We start from the raw sequence: 21,446 nt of genomic DNA on the forward strand, positions 1-21,446 counted from the left end.
ATTTCATCAATAAAACCCTTAAAGATCCCAAACCAGCCAGAGACTGGAATGTGGGAACTGGAAAATGCCAGGAGATTCGATGGAAGCTTCCAGAATTGTGGGATTTCTGATTTTTTTTCCCTTAAATCGTCACTGTTTTAACAGAAATCCCATTTTTTCCCTATTATGGAAAAATACGAATTTAGGATTTTTAAAATTTTTTCCCTGAAATCATCACTGTTTTAACAGAAATCCCATTTTTCCCTATTATGGAAAAATACGAATTTAGGATTTTTAAATTTTTTTCCCCTGAAATCATCACTGTTTTAACAGAAATCCCATGTTTTCCCTATTATGGAAAAATACGAATTTAGGATTTTTAATTTTTTTTCCCTGAAATCATCACTGTTTTAACAGAAATCCCATTTTTTCCCTACTATGGAAAAATACAAATTTAGGATTTAAAATTTTTTTTCCCTGAAATCATCACTGTTTTAACAGAAATCCCATTTTTTCCCTATTATGGAAAAATACGAATTTAGGATTTTTAATTTTTTTTCCCTGAAATCATTACCGTTTTAACAGAAATCCCGTTTTTTCCCTATTATGGAAAAATATGAATTTAGGATTTTTAAATTTTTTCCCCTGAAATCATCACTGTTTTAACACAAATCCCATTTTTCCCTATTATGGAAAAATACGAATTTAAGATTTTAAAATTTTTTTCCCTGAAATCATCACTGTTTTAACAGAAATCCCATTTTTCCCTATTATGGAAAAATACGAATTTAGGATTTTTAAATTTTTTTCCCCTGAAATCATCACTGTTTTAACAGAAATCCTGTTTTTTCCCTATTATGGAAAAATACGAATTTAGGATTTTTAAATTTTTTTTCCCCTGAAATCATCACTGTTTTAACAGAAATCCTGTTTTTTCCCTATTATGGAAAAATACGAATTTAGGATTTTTAAATTTTTTTCCCTAAAATCATCACTGTTTTAACAGAAATCCCGTTTTTTCCCTATTATGGAAAAATACAAATTTAGGATTTTTAAATTTTTTTTCCCTGAAATCATCACTGTTTTAACACAAATCCCATTTTTTCCCTATTATGGAAAAATACAAATTTAGGATTTTTAATTTTTTTTCCCTGAAATCATCACTGTTTTAACAGAAATCCCATTTTTTTCCTATTATGGAAAAAGTACAAATTTAGGATTTTTAATTTTTTAAATTTTTTTTATGGAATAAATCAGGAAATTAAGGAATTTCGGGACACCTCCCTCTCCTGCCCTTTTCCAGCCGAAATTCCACATTTCCCCTCTAGAAATTCCACCTGTGACGTGGGAAATGTGAAATTTTGTGAATTCCACCTGATGGAAGTTGGAATTATCCCCTCGGGAATGGCAGCGGGGTCAATGCCAACCTTTTCTCCCTTTTCTCCAGGAATTCCCGAGGCGCCGGCGTTCCCTGAGGCTCCTGGTTCACCCTGGAAAAAGCCAGGAAATCATGGAAAGGCTGGGATTTTGGGAATGGTTTTTTTCTGGAATTACAGGGTTAGTTACTGGGTGTGAGCTCAGCCTCGGTGTTCCAGGGAATGGGAAAATCCCATTAAAAATCCCATTAATCCCGTATTCCAGGAAATGGGAAAATCCCGTTAAAAATCCCATTAATCTTGCATTCCAGGAAATGGGAAAATCCCATTAAAAATCCCGTTAATCCCGTATTCCAGGAAATGGGAAAATCCCACTAAAAATCCCATTAAAAATCCCATTAATCCCGTATTCCAGGAAATGGGGAAATCCCGTTAAAAATCCCATTAATCCCGTTAAAAATCCCATTAATCTCGTATTCCAGGAAATGGGAAAATCCCGTTAAAATGGGAAAATCCCATTAAAATGGAAAGGAATCTGTGGAACATCGGGATTGGGATGGATGATCCCAAATCTCCAGCAATCTCCCCCCAGTTCCTGCTGATTTATGGGAACAAATCCAGAATAACCCAATCCATACCCTTTGGAAGAAACCCCAAAGGCGGATTTGGGAAACTTTTGGGAAAACCCTTGTGGGGTGAGGACTGGAAGGAGGATTTGGGAAACTTTTGGGAAAACCCTCATGGGGTGAGGACTGGAAGGTGGATTTGGGAAACTTTTGGGAAAACTCTCATGGGGTGAGGACTGGAAGGTGGATTTGGGAAACTTTTGGGAAAACCTATGGGTGAGGACTGGAAGGTGGATTTGGGAAACTTTTGGGAAAACTCTCATGGGGTGAGGATTGGAAGGTGGATTTGGGAAATTTTGGGAAAACCCTGTGGGGTGAGGACTGGAAGGTGGATTTGGGAAACTTTTGGGAAAACCTTTGGGATGAGGACTGGAAGGTGGATTTGGGAAATTTTTGGGAAAACTCTCATGGGATGAAGACTGGAAGGTGGATTTGGGAAACTTTTGGGAAAACCCTTATGGGGTGAGGACTGGAAGGTGGATTTGGGAAACTTTTGGGAAAACCGTTATGGGATGAGGACTGGAAGGTGGATTTGGGAAACTTTTGGGAAAACTTTTGGGAAAATTCTCATGGGGTGAGGATTGGAAGGTGGATTTGGGAAATTTTTGGGAAAACCCCTGTGGGGTGAGGACTGGAAGGTGGATTTGGGAAACTTTTGGGAAAACCCTTGTGGGATGAGGACTGGAAGGTGGATTTGGGAAATTTTTGGGAAAACTCTCATGGGATGAAGACTGGAAGGTGGATTTGGGAAACTTTTGGGAAAACCCTTATGGGGTGAGGACTGGAAGGTGGATTTGGGAAACTTTTGGGAAAACCCCTGTGGGGTGAGGACTGGAAGGTGGATTTGGGAAACTTTTGGGAAAACTTTTGGGAAAACCGTTATGGGGTGAGGACTGGAAGGTGGATTTGGGAAACTTTTGGGAAAACCGTTATGGGATGAGGACTGGAAGGTGGATTTGGGAAACTTTTGGGAAAACCGTTATGGGATGAGGACTGGAAGGAGGATTTGGGAAACTTTTGGGAAAACCCTTGTGGGGTGAGGACTGGAAGGAGGATTTGGGAAATTTTTGGGAAAACTCTCATGGGATGAAGACTGGAAGGAGGATTTGGGAAACTTTTGGGAAAACCGTTATGGGATGAGGACTGGAAGGAGGATTTGGGAAACTTTTGGGAAAACCCTCATGGGGTGAGGACTGGAAGGTGGATTTGGGAAACTTTTGGGAAAACTCTCATGGGGTGAGGACTGGAAGGTGGATTTGGGAAACTTTTGGGAAAACTCTCATGGGGTGAGGACTGGAAGGAGGATTTGGGAAACTTTTGGGAAAACTTTTGGGAAAACCCTTGTGGGGTGAGGACTGGAAGGTGGATTTGGGAAACTTTTGGGAAAACCCTTGTAGGGTTTTAACCTGGATAACTTTGATCTCCCTTCCCGGAGAATTCCAAGAATTCCGTGGATCTCCCGGGGCTCACCTTGGGTCCAGGCTGTCCGTCCCATCCCGGAATTCCTGCTTTTCCAGGATTCCCAGCTTCCCCCTGGGGATGGAAAAGCAGCGGGAAGGAGAAAGATGTGAGGATTAAAAAAAAAATCCCAAAAATTTTGGGAAAAGTGGTGTTGGAAAGGCAGGGAAAGGGATATTCCAGGGGGAGCTGAGGGCATTCAAAGACTCACTTCAGACTGGAAATTTTACATCATTAAAATGTGACTGATGGCTAATTAGAGCAATGGAACTAATGAAGAGGAATTTAATTAATGAGGTAATTTGAAATCGTTAATGTTGGAGGTTGTCCCAACCCTGAGCTCAGCCATGGGAAAAGAGGTGGGAAATTTTCTGGGCAAAAATTCGGGAGAGAGGCTGAGGAACCCAAATATTAATATTAATAGGAAAGGAAAGGAAAGGAAAGGAAAGGAAAGGAAAGGAAAGAGGAAAGGAAAGAGGAAAGGAAAGAGGAAAGGAAAGGAAAGGAAAGGAAAGGAAAGGAAAGGAAAGGAAAGGAAAGGAAAGGAAAGGAAAGGAAAGGAAAGGAAAGGAAAGGAAAGGACAGGGAATTCCCTGGAAATCAGAATTCCCTGGGAATGATCTCCCAGTTTTCCCAGAGGGATTTTCCCACAGAAATGAGATGGATTCCTTGTGATTCCCTGCTCGTCCTGGAGCTGCTGGAACAGGAATTATTCCCATAATTAAACCCAGCAGAAGGAAAATCCAACATCCAGCAGTGCTAGAAAACACATTTGTGGGTGAGGAGGAGAGGAAAGGAATGAGAATTCTGGAAATGAGAATTCCCTGGGAATGATCTCCCAGTATTCCCAGATGGATTTTCCCACAGAAATGGGGTGGATTCCTTGTGATTCCCAGCTTTCCTGGAGCTGCTGGAACAGGAATTATTCCCATAATTAAACCCAGTAGAAGGAAAATCCAGCAGTGCTGGAAAACACATTTGTGGGAGAGGAGGAGAGGAAGGGAATGAGAATTCCCTGGAAATGAGAATTCCCAGGGAATGATCTCCTAGTTTTCCCAGAGGGATTTGGAATGGGAATGAGAATTCCCTGGGAATGTGAATTCCCTGGAAATGAGAATTCCCTGGGAATTATCTCCCAGTTTTCCCAGTTGGATTTTCCCACAGAAATGAGGTGGATTCCTCGTGATTCCCAGCTTTCCTGGGGATGAGTGGGAAGCAGATCTGGAAGTGGAGCAGCTGGAAAAGTGGGGATGGAAAAGTGGGGATGGAAAAGTGGGGATGGAAAATGTGATGGAAAAGTGGGGATGGAAAAGTGGAGGATGGAAAAGTGGAGGATGGAAAACTGGGGATGGAAAAGTGGGAAACTGGAGGATGGAAAAGTGGAGATGGAAAAGTGGGGATGGAAAAGTGGGAAACTGGGGATGGAAAAGTGGAGGATGGAAAAGTGGAGGATGGAAAACTGGAGGATGGAAAACTGGGGATGGAAAACTGGGGATGGAAAATTGGAGATGGAAAAGTGGGGATGGAAAACAACTGGGGATGGAAAAGTGGAGGATGGAAAACTGGATGGAAAAGTGAAGGATGGAAAACAAACAGAGGATGGAAAAGTGGAGGATGGAAAAGTGGGAAACTGGGGATGGAAAAGTGGAGGATGGAAAATGTGATGGAAAACTGGAGGATGGAAACTGGAGGATGGAAAACTGGGGATGGAAAATGGGATGGAAAAGTGGGAAACTGGGGATGGAAAACTGGGGATGGAAAACTGAGGATGGAAAACTGGAGGATGGAAAACTCACCTTGGCGCCTTTGGCTCCAGGAGCTCCAATCCGGCCTGGAAATCCTGGCAAACCCTGGGAAGGAAGGAGATCACAGGGATGAAGGAAAATCGGGAATTCTTGAAGGAAAATCGGGAATTCTTGAAGGAAAATCGGGAATTCTGGGATCTCTTCCCTCCGAGTTTCCCAACCTTTATTTCCCAGGATCACGGAGCGGAGGAGGTCGGAAGGAAAACATTTATCCAATTCCTGATCCAAGCAGTTCCATCCCAAACTCCTTCCCACCTTCTGAGGGATTTTGGGAATCTCCAGGGATGGATTTCCCAGGGATTTTGGGAATCTCCAAGGACGGATTTCCCAGGGATTTTGGGAATCCCCAAGGACGGATTTCCCAGGGATTTTGGGAATCTCCAAGGATGGATTTCCCAGGGATTTTGGGAATCTCCAAGGACGGATTTCCCAGGATTCCATCCAAGGATGGATTTCCCAGGGATTTTGGGAATCTCCAAGGATGGATTTCCCAGGGATTTTGGGAATCTCCAAGGATGGATTTCCCAGGGATTTTGGGAATCTCCAAGGATGGATTTCCCAGGGATTTTGGGAATTTCCAAGGATGGATTTTCCAGGGATTTTGGGGATTTTGGGAATCTCCAAGGACGGATTTCCCAGGGATTTTGGGAATTTCAGAGGATGGATTTCCCAGGGATTTTGGGAATCTCCAAGGATGGATTTCCCAGGGATTTTGGGAATCTCCAAGGACGGATTTCCCAGGGATTTTGGGAATCTCCAAGGACGGATTTCCCAGGGATTTTGGGAATCTCCAAGGATGGATTTCCCAGGGATTTTGGGAATCTCCAAGGATGGATTTCCCAGGGATTTTGGGAATCTCCAAGGACGGATTTCCCAGGGATTTTGGGAATCTCCAAGGATGGATTTCCCAGGGATTTTGGGAATCTCCAAGGATGGATTTCCCAGGGATTTTGGGAATCTCCAAGGATGGATTTCCCAGGGATTTTGGGAATCTCCAAGGATGGAATTCCCAGGATTTTATCCATGTCCTACCTTTGTCCCTTTCTGCCCGGTGTCACCGGCTGTCCCAGGGTCACCTTTCCCTCCCTGGGCGGAAAAAAAAAGGACAAAGGAATTGGATTTTTGGGGAACAACGAGCCAAAATCCCAGGAAATTTTTTTGGGAAACTCCCTGTCATCCTGCTGATCCCAGAAAAATGAGATCCATGAGGGATTTAGGGAAAAATTCCTTCATTCCCTCCTCCCTCCATCAGGCAGAGCTGGAAGGAAGGAACTTCAGGAATGGGAAGGAACTGGAATTTTGGGGTTTTGGTTGGAAACGAAGGAAAACTCAGGCTGGAAAACGCGGGACGACCAAGAAATTTTGGGATAAGGACAAGCTGGGAACTGGAGGATGACAATTCCTAAAAATCAGGCCGAGATGTGACTTCTCCAGGATTTAGGGAATTCCCCGAGGAAAGTCTTGAATTCCTGGAATAGGGAATGGAATTCCAGGCAGGAATGTGGGATCCAGGATGAGTTTTTCCCAATTCCTCCCCAATTTTTTCCACAATTCCTTTCCAATTCCTTCCCAATTTTTTCCCAATTCCTTCCCAATTTTTTCCCAATTCCTTCCCAATTTTTCCCAATTCCTTCCCAATTTTTTTCCAATTCCTTCCCAATTTTTCCCAATTCCTTCCCAATTTTTTCCCAATTCCTTCCCAATTTTTCCCCAATTCCTCCCCAATTTTTTCCACAATTCCTTTCCAATTCCTTCCCATTTTTTTCCCAATTCCTTCCCAATTTTTTCCATATTCCTTCCCAATTTTTCCCAATTCCTTCCCAATTTTTTTTTCCCAATTCCTAAAAATCAGGCCAAGATGTGACTTCTCCAGGATTTAGGGAATTCCCTGAGGAAAGCCTTGAATTCCTTGAATTCCTGCAATAGGGAATGGGAAGGGAAAGGAATTCCAGGCAGGAATGTGGGATCCAGGATGAGTTTTTTCCCAATTTTTTCCCAATTCCTTCCCAATTTTTTCCCAATTCCTATAAATCAGGCCAAGACGTGACTTCTCCAGGATTTAGGGAATTCCCTAAGGAAAGCCTTGAATAGGGAATGGGAAGGGAAAGGAATTTCAGGCAGGAATGTGGGACCCAGGATGAGTTTTTTCCCAATTCCTTCCCAAGTCTTTCCCAATTCCTTCCCATTTTTTTCCACAATTCCTTTCCAATTCCTTCCCAATTTTTTCCCAATTCCTAAAAATCAGGCCAAGACGTGACTTAGGGAATTCCCTGAGGAAAGCCTTGAATTCCTGGAATAGGGAATGGAATTCCAGGCAGGAATGTGGGATCCAGGATGAGTTTTTTCCCAATTCCTTCCTAATTTTTTCCCAATTCCTTCCCAATTTTTTCCCAATTTTTTCCCAATTCCTTCCCAATTTTTTCCCAAGGTCTTCCCAATTCCTATAAATCAGGCCGAGATGTGACTTCTCCAGGATTTAGGGAATTCCCTGAGGAAAGCCTTGAATTCCTGGAAGAGGGAATGGGAATGGAAAGGAATTCCAGGCAGGAATGTGGGATCCAGGAAGAGTTTTTTCCCAATTTTTTCCCAATTTTTTCCCAATTCCTTCCCAATTTTTCCCAATTCCTTCCCAATTTTTCCCAATTCCTAAAAATCAGGCCGAGACGTGACTTCTCCAGGATTTAGGGAATTCCCTGAGGAAAGCCTTGAATTCCTGGAATAGGGAAAGGAATTCCAGGCAGGAATGTGAGATCCAGGATGGGATTTTTTTCCCAAAAAATCCATGATTTTTCCCAAAAAATCCATGATTTTTTCCCAAAAAATCCATGATTTTCCCAAAAAATCCATGATTTTTTCCCAAAAAATCCATGATTTTCCCAAAAAATCCATGATTTTTTCCCAAACAATCCATGATTTTCCCAAAAAATCCATGATTTTCCCAAAAAATCCATGATTTTTTCCCAAACAATCCATGATTTTTTCCCAAACAATCCATGATTTTTCCCAAAAAATCCATGATTTTTCCCAAAAAATCCATGATTTTCCCAAAAAATCCATGATTTTTTCCAAACAATCATGATTTTTCCCAAAAAATCCATGATTTTTTTCCAAAAAATCCATGATTTTCCCAAAAAATCCATGATTTTTTCCCAAACAATCCATGATTTTCCAAAAAAATCCATGATTTTTTCCCAAACAATCCATGATTTTCCCAAACAATCCATGATTTTTCCCAAAAAATCCATGATTTTTTCCAAACAATCCATGATTTTCCCAAAAAATCCATTATTTTCCCAAAAAATCCATGATTTTCCCAAAAAATCCATTATTTTCCCAAAAAATCCATGATTTTCCCAAAAAAATCCATGATTTTTTCCCAAACAATCCATGATTTTTCCCAAAAAATCCATGATTTTTCCAAAAAATCCATGATTTTTCCAAAAAATCCATGATTTTCCCAAAAAATCCATGATTTTCCAAAAAAATCCATGATTTTCCCAAAAAATCCATGATTTTTCCAACCACTCACCGGCTTCCCCTCCTGCCCCTGCAGCCCTCTGTCCCCTTTGGCTCCCTTCATCCCGTTTTTCCCATCCAGTCCTGCCGCACCCTGCGGAAAATCGGGAATAAAACTCATCCCAAATCCATTTTTTTTTCCCCCAGAATCACGGATGAGGATAATCCAGGATGGAAATCCCAAACCCCAAAACGGGGATTTGGCATCATTTCCTCACCCCAATTCCGTGGGGTTGAAAATCCCTGGAAAATTAAACCCGGAATGGGATTGATTTGGAATTCCAATTGGGAAAATTGTGGCCAAGAAGGTTTGGGAATGGGATCAGGGATTTAAGGAATGTGTTTTTATCCCAATTTTTATCCCATTTTTTATCCCATTTTTTTATCCCATTTTTTATCCCATTTTTTTATCCCATTTTTTATCCCATTTTTTATCCCAATTTTTATCCCATTTTTTATCCCATTTTTTATCCCATTTTTTATCCCATTTTTTTATCCCATTTTTAATCCCATTTTTTATCCCATTTTTTATCCCATTTTTTAATCCCATTTTAGGATATTTTTGCCTTCCAGAGCCACATCCAGCACTGGGAACTTTTGGGAATGGCAACAGGGATTTAAGGAATGTGTTTTTATCCCATTTTTTTATCCCATTTTTTATCCCATTTTTTATCCCATTTTTTTATCCCATTTTTTTAATCCCATTTTTTATCCCATTTTTTATCCCATTTTTTATCCCATTTTGGGATATTTTTGCCTTCCAGAGCCACATCCAGCACTGGGAATTTTTGGGAATGGGATCAGGGATTTAAGGAAAGTGTTTTAATCCCAATTTTTAATCCCGTTTTTTTATCCCATTTTTTATCCCATTTTTTATCCCATTTTTTATCCCATTTTTTAATCCCATTTTTATCCCATTTTTTATCCCATTTTTTATCCCATTTTGGGATTTTTTTAGCTTCCAGATTTTTTTGCCAATCCAGCAACTTTTGGGAATGGGAACAGGGATTTAAGGAAAGTGTTTTTATCCCATTTTTTATCCCATTTTTTATCCCATTTTTTATCCCATTTTTTATCCCATTTTTTTATCCCATTTTTATATCATTTTTTTATCCCATTTTTTATCCCATTTTTTTGTCCCATTTTTTATCCCATTTTTTATCCCATTTTTTATCCCAATTTTTATCCCATTTTTTTATCCCATTTTTTATCCCATTTTAAATCCCATTTTTTATCCCATTTTTTATCCCATTTTGGGATTTTTTTAGCTTCCAGAGCCACATCCAGCTCTGGGAACTTTTGGGAATGGGAACAGGGATTTAAGGAAAATGTTTTTATCCCAATTTTTAACACATTTTTTATCCCATTTTGGGAATGGGAACAGGAATTTAAGGAAAGTGTTTTTATCCCATTTTTTATCCCATTTTTTATCCCATTTTTTATCCCATTTTTTATCCCATTTTTTATCCCATTTTTTTCCCCATTTTTTATCCCATTTTTTATCCCATTTTTATCCCATTTTTTATCCCATTTTTTATCCCATTTTTTATCCCATTTTTATCCCATTTTTTATCCCATTTTGGGATTTTTTAGCTTCCAGAACCACATCCAGCACTGGGAACTTCTGGGAATGGAAAAAGGGATTTAAGGAAAGTATTTTTATCCCATTTTTTATCCCATTTTTTATCCCATTTTTTATCCCATTTTTTATCCCATTTTTTAATCCCATTTTTTTATCCCATTTTGGGATTTTTTTATCCCATTTTTTATCCCATTTTAGGATTTCTTTGCCTTCCAGAACCACATCCAGCACTGGGAATTTTTGGGATTGGGAACAGGGATTTAAGGAATGTAGTTTTATCCCATTTTTTATCCCATTTTTTTATCCCATTTTTTATCCCATTTTTTTATCCCATTTTTTAATCTCATTTTTTATCCCATTTTTTATCCCATTTTTTTACCCATTTTTTTAGCCATTTTTTATATCATTTTTTTATCCCATTTTTTATCCCATTTTTTATCCCAATTTTTATCCCATTTTTTATCCCAATTTTTATCCCATTTTTTATCCCATTTTTTATCCCATTTTTTATCCCATTTTTTATCCCATTTTGGGATTTTTTTAGCTTCCAGAGCCACATCCAGCACTGGGAAATTTTGGGAATGGGAACAGGGATTTAAGGAATGTGTTTTTATCCCATTTTTATCCCATTTTTTATCCCATTTTTTATCCCATTTTTTATCCCATTTTTGGTATTTTTTTGCCTTTTTTCCAATTTTTTTTCCAATCCCATTTTTTATGGCATTTTTTTAAGGATTTTTTATCCCATTTTTTATCCCATTTTGGGATTTTTTTAGCTTCCAGAGCCACATACAGAACTGGGAACTTTTGGGAATGGCAACAGGGATTTAAGGAATGTGGTTTTATCCCATTTTTTATCCCATTTTTTTTTTTTTTTTTTTTTTTTTTTTTTTTTTTTTTTGGGATTTTTTTGCCTTCCAGAGCTACATCCAGCTCTGGGAATTTTTGGGAATGGGAACAGGGATTTAAGGAATGTGGTTTTATCCCATTTTTTATCCCATTTTTTTATCCCATTTTTTATCCCATTTTTTATCCCATTTTTTATCCTATTTTGGGATTTTTTTGCTTCCAGAGCCACATCCAGCACTGGGAACTTTTGGGAATGGGAACAGGGATTTAAGAAATGTGTTTTTATCCCAATTTTTTTCCCATTTTTTATTTTTTTTTTTTTTTTTTTTTTTTTTTTTTTTTTTTTTTTTTTTTTTTTTTTTTTTTTTTTTTTTAATCCCATTTTTTATCCCATTTTGGGATATTTTTGCCTTCCAGAGCCACATCCAGCTCTGGGAACTTTTGGGAATGGGAACAGGGATTTAAGGAAAGTGTTTTTATCTAATTTTTTTATCCCATTTTTTTTTTTTTTTTTTTTTTTTTTTTTTTTTTTTTTTTTTTTTTTTTTTTTTTTTTTTTTTTTTTTTTTTTTTATCCCATTTTTTATCCTATTTTTTATCCCATTTTTTATCCCATTTTGGGATATTTTTGCTTCCAGAGCCACATCCAGCTCTGGGAATTTTTTTCACGGAGTTTCCAGCTGTTCTGGTAGGAAATGAAAGCTGCTAAAAAGCCTCATTTATTTTTAATTTTTAATTTAAATTATTTTTTTTCCCGGTGCTCCTCATCCAATTTTGATGGCATTTTCCAGAAGCTGGATGTGGAGGAGAAATTTGATTTATTCCCCACTGGATTTATCATCCCAGGTGAGAATAAATTGGTTTATTGGGGAAATCAGGAGCTGAAAAAGTGGAATTTTCTGCTGGGAATTTGGTTTCTGCTGTTGTTGGAAGGAAATAAAAGTATTAAATGGGTTGAATAGAAATAAAATATAGATATAAATGTATAATAGAATAAAATAGAAATAAATATAAATATAAATATTTATAAATATAAGTATAAATAAAAATATAAATATAAATGTAAATTAAATTTTTATAAATATAAATATAAATATAAATATAAATATAAATATATATGTTAAATATTAAATAAATAGATTAATATATATGATATATTATTAATATACTATATATAATTAATATAGATTATATATTATGTATGATATAATATATAATATATATTAATATATTAATATATATAATATAATAATTAATAGAAATAATATATAATATATTATATATTATATATAATATATATATTATATATTATATATAATTTAGATATGTATATAATATATATATATATATATATATTTATATATATAATATGTATGAATATATATATAAATATATATATAAATATATTAATATATATAAATATATATAAATATATATGTAAATATATAAAATGTATATAAATATATATAAATTATATATATAAATATATATGAATATATATATAAAAATATATATAAATATATATATAAATATATAGAATATATATATAAATATATATAATATATATATTAATATATATAAATATATTAAATATATATAAATATATATATATATATAATTATATATATAAATATTTATAAAAATATATATATTTATATATATATTTATATATATAATATACATTAATATAATATATATATAATCTATATATTAATATATTAACTATTAAATAAACACAAACATTTCTAAAAACAAACACATTAACACAAATAAAACACAGATAACTATAAACCAAAAACCCCATGGATCTGTGTGCTCTGTGGGCTGCCTGGAGCAGAGAAAATCCCATTTCAGACACAAATATCCCTTTATTGCTCACAATCCATACCCAGTTCCACCTGGGGAGGGAAATAAACCATCAAACTGCAGAAAAATGGGAATATTTCTGTTTGCTGGAGGTAATGAACCAGCAGGGTGAAGGGAGAATCCCAAAAATCCGGAGAGTTCTGGGGAATTTTGGGGAAATGGGATGAGCTAAAAACCTGCTGGTTCACTGCTAAATTAGAGCAAGGTAGCTAATTAAGAGGGATTTAATTAGTTGAATTAATTTATTGATATTAAACAGTAATAGCAATATAAATATAAATATAAATATCAATATCAATATCAATATCAATATCAATATCAATATTAATATCAATATAAATATTAATATCAATATCAATATAAATATCAATATCAATACAAATATCAATATCAATATTAATATCAATATTAATATCAATATTAATATCAATATCAATATCAATATTAACATCAATATTAATATCAATATCAATATCAATATCAATATTAATATCAATACAAATATCAATATTAATATCAATATCAATATCAATATTAATATCAGTACAAATATCAATATTAATATCAATATCAATATCAATATTAACATCAATACAAATATCAATATTAATATCAATATCAATATCAATATTAACATCAATATCAATATTAATATCAATATCAATATCAATATTAATATCAATACAAATATCAATATTAATATTAATATCAATATCAATATCAATATTAATATCAATATCAATACCAATATCAATATCAATATCAATATCAATAATATTATTATTTATTAATATAATATATCTAATATAAACATTTATTTAAATGTCTATATATTTATATTGATAAGAAATGTAAGTATATTTATAAATATAAATATAAATATTTATGTATAATATTTATGAATGTTTATTAATATTGTTAGTATTTATGAATAGACAATATTTATATAGAATACAAACATTTATAAATATTTATGTATTTATATTTATAAGAAAAATATAAATATAAATATAATATATAAATATAAAAATAAATATAAATGTTTTTTTTATAAAATAAATATAAATATAAATATAAGTAGAAATAGAAATGTAAATATAAATAGAAATAGGAATATAAGTGTAAATATAAATATAAATAAGTGTATTTTTGTTTATAAATATGTATATAAATATTTATATACATATTTATAAATATTTATATGTTATTTTATTATATATATTTATAAATACATAGAATTAAATATATATATAAAAATATATATTTATATTTATTTTATATATATTTTTATATATATTTTTATATATATATTTATATATAAAAATATATATGAAATAAAATAAAATGTTATTTTATTACATATTATTAAATGTGAACTAAAACCCAAAATGACATTAATCAAAGATCTCCTAATTAGCTTTAATATTTCTCCTAATTCTCCCAAACACCTCCTGCACCAAATTTTCCAATTTGTTTTCCCATCCATGTCCAACTCATCTTCCTCCTTTCCAGGATAAATCCATAATAAGAATAAAATCTATAATTATAATAAATCCGTAATAATAATATGGAGAATTCTCTGGGGAACTTCCATAATAATAATAATAATAATAATAATAATAATAATATAAAAAATCCATAATAACAACATGGAGAATTCTGTGGAATTTCAATAATAATATAATAATAATAATAATAATAAATCCATAATAAGAATAAATTAAATAATAAATTGTAATAATATAGAGAATTCCTGGGGAATATCCATAATAATAATAATAATAATAATAATAATAATAATAATAATAATATAAAAAAATCCATAATAACAACATGGAGAATTCCCTGGGGAATTTCAATAATAATAATAATAATAATAATAATAATAATAATAATAATAATAAAAAAATCCATAATAACAACATGGAGAATTCCCTGGGGAATTTCATTAATAATAATAATAATAATAAAAAAATCCATAATAACAACATGGAGAATTCTCTAGGGGAATTTCAATTATAACAATAAAAATCCATACTAATATGAACAATTCCCCGAGAAATTCCCACAACAAACTCCACAACAAATCCAAATTCCTAATCACAATCACAAAATTCCCACTCTGCTGAACTCCTAACTCCAGGAATTCCCAATCCTTGGAGGAAAACCAACCCAGGGAGCGAGAGACGAGAGACAAAAAAAGCATTAAAATCCAAATTTCGGGGCGAACAACGGGTTAAACCCTTCTGCATTTCAACACACAAAGCCCAGGGAATAAAGGAGAAAAGCTGGAAATTCAAATCCACCATTTAATGGGAATAACGAGCAGCAATTTGGGAACAAAAGGGAGAAAAGAGGCGAAATAAAAATGAGGAGAAAGGAGGAGGAGGAGGATTTGTCTGGAATATTAAAGCAGTTTGTAAAGTCAAGTAGATCCATAGAAATTTTCCTGGGAATAATTGCAGGGAGGGAGAGGAAAAAAGCTGTCAGCTCGGCGGGGGAATTTCTGGGGGAAATAATTGGGAAAATTGGGAAAATTGGGAAAATTGGGAAAATTGGATGAAGGATGTTGAGATCACTGCCAGGGAATTGGGTGGGAGCAGCAATTGGGGGCAATTTGGGGGAATAAAGGATGGGATCAGCTGGAAAATGAGGGAAAATGAGGGAAAATGAGGGAAAATGGGGGAGAATAATGAGGGAAAATGAGGGAAAGAATGAGGGAAAATGAGGGGAAATGAAGTTTTTCCTTAAAGATTTGGCATTGGATCCAGGCAGGCTGGGAGTGTCATCCTCGGGAAAAGGGGAAAAAGGATTTGGGGAATGCTGGACAGAGCTGGAATCACTCAGGGAGGGAGAATTCCCTAAGAATTCCCTAAGAATTCCCTAAGAATTCCCTCAGAATTCCCTAATTCCCTCAGAATTCCCTCAGAATTCCCTAATTCCCTCAGAATTCCCTCAGAATTCCCTAATTCCCTAAGAATTCCCTCAGAATTCCCTCAGAATTCCCTAATTCCCTAAGAATTCCCTCAGAATTCCCTAAGAATTCCCTCAGAATTCCCTAATTCCCTAAGAATTCCCTAAGAATTCCCTCAGAATTCCCTCAGAATTCCCTAATTCCCTAAGAATTCCCTCAGAATTCCCTCAGAATTCCCTAATTCCCTAAGAATTCCCTCAGAATTCCCTAAGAATTCCCTCAGAATTCCCTCAGAATTCCCTAATTCCCTAAGAATTCCCTCAGAATTCCCTAATTCCCTCAGAATTCCCTCAGAATTCCCTCAGAATTCCCTAAGAATTCCCTAAGAATTCCCTAAGAATTCCCTCAGAATTCCCTAAGGATTCCCTAAGAATTCTCTAAGAATTCCCTAAGAATTCCCTCAGAATTCCCTCAGAATTCTCTAAGAATTCCCTCAGAATTCCCTCAGAATTCCCTAAGAATTCCCTAAGAATTCCCTCAGAATTCCCTCAGAATTCCCTCAGAATTCCCTCAGAATTCCCTCAGGCAGAGTTCCCTAAGTGGGAACGCTTAGGAGATCTCAATGGGATCTGAATTCCCATCAGGATCTTCCCTCAGGATGGGAATGATCAGTGAGAATTCCCCAAAATGAAATTCCCTAAATAAATTCCCTAAAGAATTCCCTCAATGAACGCTTAGATCCATGGAAATTTTCCCGGGAATAATTGCAGGGAGGAAGAGGAAAAAAGCTGTCAGCTCGGCGGGGAATTTCTGGGGAAAATAATTGGGAAAATTGGGAAAATTGGGAAAATTGGGTGAGGGATGTTGAGGTCACTGCCAGGGAATTGGGTGGGAGCAGCAATTGGGGGCAATTTGGGGGAATAAAGGATGGGATCAGCTGGAAAATGAGGGAAAATGAGGGAAAATAATGAGGGAAAATGAGGGAAAATAATGAGGGAAAATGAGGGAAAATAATGAGGGAAAATGAGGTTTTTCCTTAAGGATTTGGCATTGGATCCAGGCAGGCTGGGAGTGTCATCCTCGGGAAAAGGGGAAAAAGGATTTGGGGAATGCTGGGCAGAGCTGGAATCACTCAGGGAGGGAGAATTCCCTAAGAATTCCCTAAGAATTCCCTAAGAATTCCCTAAGAAAAAATTCCCTAAGAATTCCCTAAGAATTCCCTAAGAATTCCCTCAGAATTCCCTAATTCCCTCAGAATTCCCTCAGAATTCCCTAATTCCCTAAGAATTCCCTAAGAATTCCCTCAGAATTCCCTAAGAAAGAATTCCCTAAGAATTCCCTAAGAATTCTCTAACTCTTCCCTAAGAATTCCCTAAGAATTCCCTAAAAATTCCCTAAGAATTCCCTCAGAATTCCCTCAGAATTCCCTAAGAATTCCCTCAGAATTCCCTCAGAATTCCCTAATTCCCTCAGAATTCCCTCAGAATTCCCTCAGGATTCCCTAAGGCAGAGTTCCCTAAGTGGGAACGCTTAGCAGATCTCAATGGGATCTGAATTCCCATCAGGATCTTCCCTCAGGATGGGAATGATCAGTGAGAATTCCCCAAAATAAAATTCCCTAAATAAATTCCCTAAAGAATTCCCTCAATGAACGCTTAGATCCATGGAAATTTTCCCGGGAATAATTGCAGGGAGGGAGAGGAAAAAAGCTGTCAGCTCGGCGGGGAATTTCTGGGGGAAATAATTGGGAAAATTGGGAAAATTGGGTGAGGGATGTTGAGATCACTGCCAGGGAATTGGGTGGGAGCAGCAATTGGGGGCAATTTGGGGGAATAAAGGATGGGATCAGCTGGAAAATGAGGGAAAATGAGGGAAAATGAGGGAAAATGAGGGAAAATAATGAGGGAAAATGAGGGAAAATGAGGGAAAATGAGGGAAAATAATGAGGGAAAATGAGGTTTTTCCTTAAGGATTTGGCATTGGATCCAGGCAGGCTGAGAGTTTCATCCTCGGGAAAAGGGGAAAAAGGATTTGGGGAATGCTGGACAGAGCTGGAATCGCTCAGGGAGGGAGAATTCCCTGAGAATTCCCTCAGAATTCCCTAAGAATTCCCTCAGAATTCCCTAATTCCTTAAGAATTCCCTCAGAATTCCCTAATTCCCTAAGAATTCCCTAAGAATTCCCTCAGAATTCCCTCAGAATTCCCTCAGAATTCCCTAATTCCCTAAGAATTCCCTCAGAATTCCCTCAGAATTCCCTCAGAATTCCCTCAGAATTCCCTCAGAATTCCCTAATTCCCTAAGAATTCCCTAAGAATTCCCTCAGAATTCCCTAAGGCAGAGTTCCCTAAGTGGGAACACTTAGGAGATCTCAATGGGATCTGAATTCCCATCAGGATCTTCCCTCAGGATGGGAATGATCAGTGAGAATTCCCCAAAATAAAATTCCCTCAATAAATTCCCTAAAGAATTCCCTAAATGGAACGAGTGGGGAGAGAAGCTGGCAGAGATAACTCAGGGCTGGATGAATTCCATGAATTATTCCATGAATTCTCGGATTCTCATGGATCTCCCAGCTCGGATCTGAATTTTGGAATTTTGGGAATGTGGGGAAGGATCAAAGCCCAGCTCCACCAGCTCATCAGGGGAAAAAAGGGGAAAAAAAGGGGGAAAAAGGGGAAAAAGGGGGAAAAGGGAAAAAAGGGAAAAGGGGAAAAAAGGGAAAAAAGGGGGAAAGGGAGAAAAAGGGGGGAAAAGGGGAAGGAAAAAGGAAAAAGAGGGGATAAAAGGGGAAAAGGGGGAAATAAGGGGGGAAAAAGGGGAAAGGGGGAAAAAGGGAAAAGGGGAAAAAAGGGGGAAAAAGGGGAAAAAGGGGAAAAAAGGAATAAAAGGGGAAAAAAGGGAAAAAAGGAAAAAGGGAAAAAAGGAAAAAGGGAAAAAAGGAAAGAAGGGGAAAAAGGGGAAAAAGGGGGAAAAAGGGAAAAAAGGGAAAAAAAAAAGGGGAAAAGGGGAAAAATGGAAAGGGAAATGAAAAGGGGAAAGGAAAAGGGGAAAAAGGGAAAAAGGGGGAAAGGGAAGAAAAAGGGGAAAAAGGGAAGAAAAAAAGGGGGGGAAAAGGGGAAAAAAGTGGGGGAAAAAAGGGGAAAAAAGGGGGGGAAAAAAAAGGGAAAAAAAGGTAATTTTCCCACTCACAGCAGAGCCCGGCGAGCTCGGTTCTCCCGGCTCTCCCTGCAAGGAAAACGGGAATGAATTACCTTGGGAAGAGCTGAGATCCCACTGGGAACAGGGAATGCTGCAGGAATTCTGGGACAGGGATGAGGAGAGCTCTGAGGAGATCCCAAATAAATATCCCAAAGATCCCGAATAAAGATCCCAATTATCCCAAATATCCCAAAGATCCCAAATGAATATCCCAAAGATCCCAAAGAAATATCCCAAAGATCCTAAATAAATATCCCAAAGATCCCAAAAATCCCAAAAATCCCAAAGATCCCAAATATCCCAAAGAAGATCCCAAAGATCCCAAAGATCCCAAATACCCCAAAGATCCCAAATATCCTAAAGATCCCAAATACCCCAAAGATCCCAAAGATCCCAAAGATCCCAAATACCCCAAATAAATATCCCAAATATCCCAAAGATCCCAAATACCCCAAATATCCCAAAGATCCCAAATATCCCAAATACCCAAAGATCCCAAATACCCCAAAGATCCCAAATAGCCCAAATATCCCAAAGAAGATCCCAAATAATACCCCAAATATCCCAAAGATCCCAAAGAAGATCCCAAAGAAGATCCCAAATATACCAAAGATCCCAAATACCCCAAAGATCCCAAAGATCCCAAATATAATGTGGAATTATGTTCCAGGAGAAAACCCTGATGGGATTTTCCACCTCTGGAATTAGATTCCATGAGAAAGCCATAATGGGATTTTCCACATCCGGAATTATATTCCATCAAAAAAACATGATGGGATTTTCCACCTCTGGAATTAAATTCCACAAGAAAACCCTGAAGGGATTTTCCACCTCTGGAATTATATTCCAGGAGAAAACCACAATGGGATTTTCCACCATGATGGGATTTTCCAACCCTGGAATTATATTCCATGAGAAAACCACGATTTTTCCACCTCTGGAATTGTATTCCATCAGAAAACCCTGATGGGATTTTTAACCTCTGGAATTCTATTCCATGAGAAAAATGTGATGGGATTTTCCACCTCTGGAATTATATTCCATGAAAAAAACATTATGGGATTTTCTACCTCTGGAATTATATTCCAGGAGAAAATCACAATGGGATTTTCCACTTTGGGAATTATATTCCATGAGAAAACTGGGATGGGATTTTCCACCTCTGGAATTCTATTCCAAGAGAAAAAATGCTGATGGGATTTTCCACCTCTGGAATTAAATTCCATGAGAAAACCATGATGGGATTTTCCACCATGATGGGATTTTCCACCTCTGGAATTCTATTCCAGGAGAAAAAATGTTGTGGAGTTTTCCACCTCCGGAATTCTATTCCATGAGAAAACCACAATGGGATTTTCCACCTCTGGAATTACACTTCATGGAAAAACATGATGGGATTTTCCACCTCTGGAATTAAATTCCATGAGAAAACCATGATGGGATTTTCATGGAAAATTTAGAGTTTTCCATGAAAATTCCCATTCACTTTGGGAATTCCATCCCAGCAGCAAACCCGGAACACAGTGGGATTTCCCACCTGGAGTCTGGAGCTCACCTTCTGTCCCACAGGTCCTCTGATCCCGAAAAGTCCCATCGTTCCCTTGGATCCAACCTCGCCTTTGATTCCCTAAAATATTAAAATCCCAATTAAATCCATTCTGATCACCAGTTCCCTGGGAATTCTCCATGGAAAAACCCATGGAGGTGACAAAAATCACCATTTCCACGTCAGAATTCCATCACCGGTGGTGGGATGGATTTGGTGGAATTTTTATGGAAAATTCTGGGAATTTTTATGGAAAATTCTGGGAATTTTTATATGGAAAAGATTCCTTGGCAATGGTGGGGATGGAAGGGAAAGAGGGAAAAAGGGAGTTTGGATCCTTGGGATGAGTTGAATCCATGCCAAAAATCATGGAGAAATCCCTGCTGGGATTGTTGGGGGAAAATCCCTCAATATTCCATGATTCCATGATCCCCAATATCCATAATTTTTTCTGGGAATTTTTTTGGAGATTCCCACCTTGAGCATCCATCTTTTTTTTTTTCTTGGAATTTTTTCTGAGATTTCCACCTTGAGTATCCATAATTTTCTGGGAATTTTTTTTGAGGTTTCCACCTTGAGCATCCAGAATTTTTCTGGGAATTTGAGATTCCCACTTTGGGCATCCATCATTTTTCTGGGAAATTTTTTTTTTAAGATTCCCACCTTAGGCATCCATCATTTTTCTAGGATTTTTTTCTGAGATTCCCACCTTGGGCATCCAGAATTTTTC

The 21,446-nt window shown here is 36.4% G+C and overlaps 1 long non-coding RNA gene across 1 annotated transcript; it reads right to left on the minus strand.

Annotated features, from left to right (window-relative positions):
* Positions 1-8,772: 8,772 nt before the first annotated feature.
* Positions 8,773-20,799, minus strand: LOC146443054 (uncharacterized). The gene is made up of 3 exons (XR_014855918.1): positions 20,726-20,799; positions 19,162-19,197; positions 8,773-8,854 (listed from the first exon to the last, which is right to left on the minus strand). It is a non-coding gene; the product is annotated as an uncharacterized LOC146443054 (long non-coding RNA).
* Positions 20,800-21,446: the final 647 nt, after the last annotated feature.

The sequence above is a fragment of the Lichenostomus cassidix genome, chromosome 1Aa (assembly GCF_008360975.1).
Source record: "Lichenostomus cassidix isolate B80296 chromosome 1Aa, HeHo_3.0, whole genome shotgun sequence".
NCBI lineage: Eukaryota > Metazoa > Chordata > Aves > Passeriformes > Meliphagidae > Lichenostomus > Lichenostomus cassidix.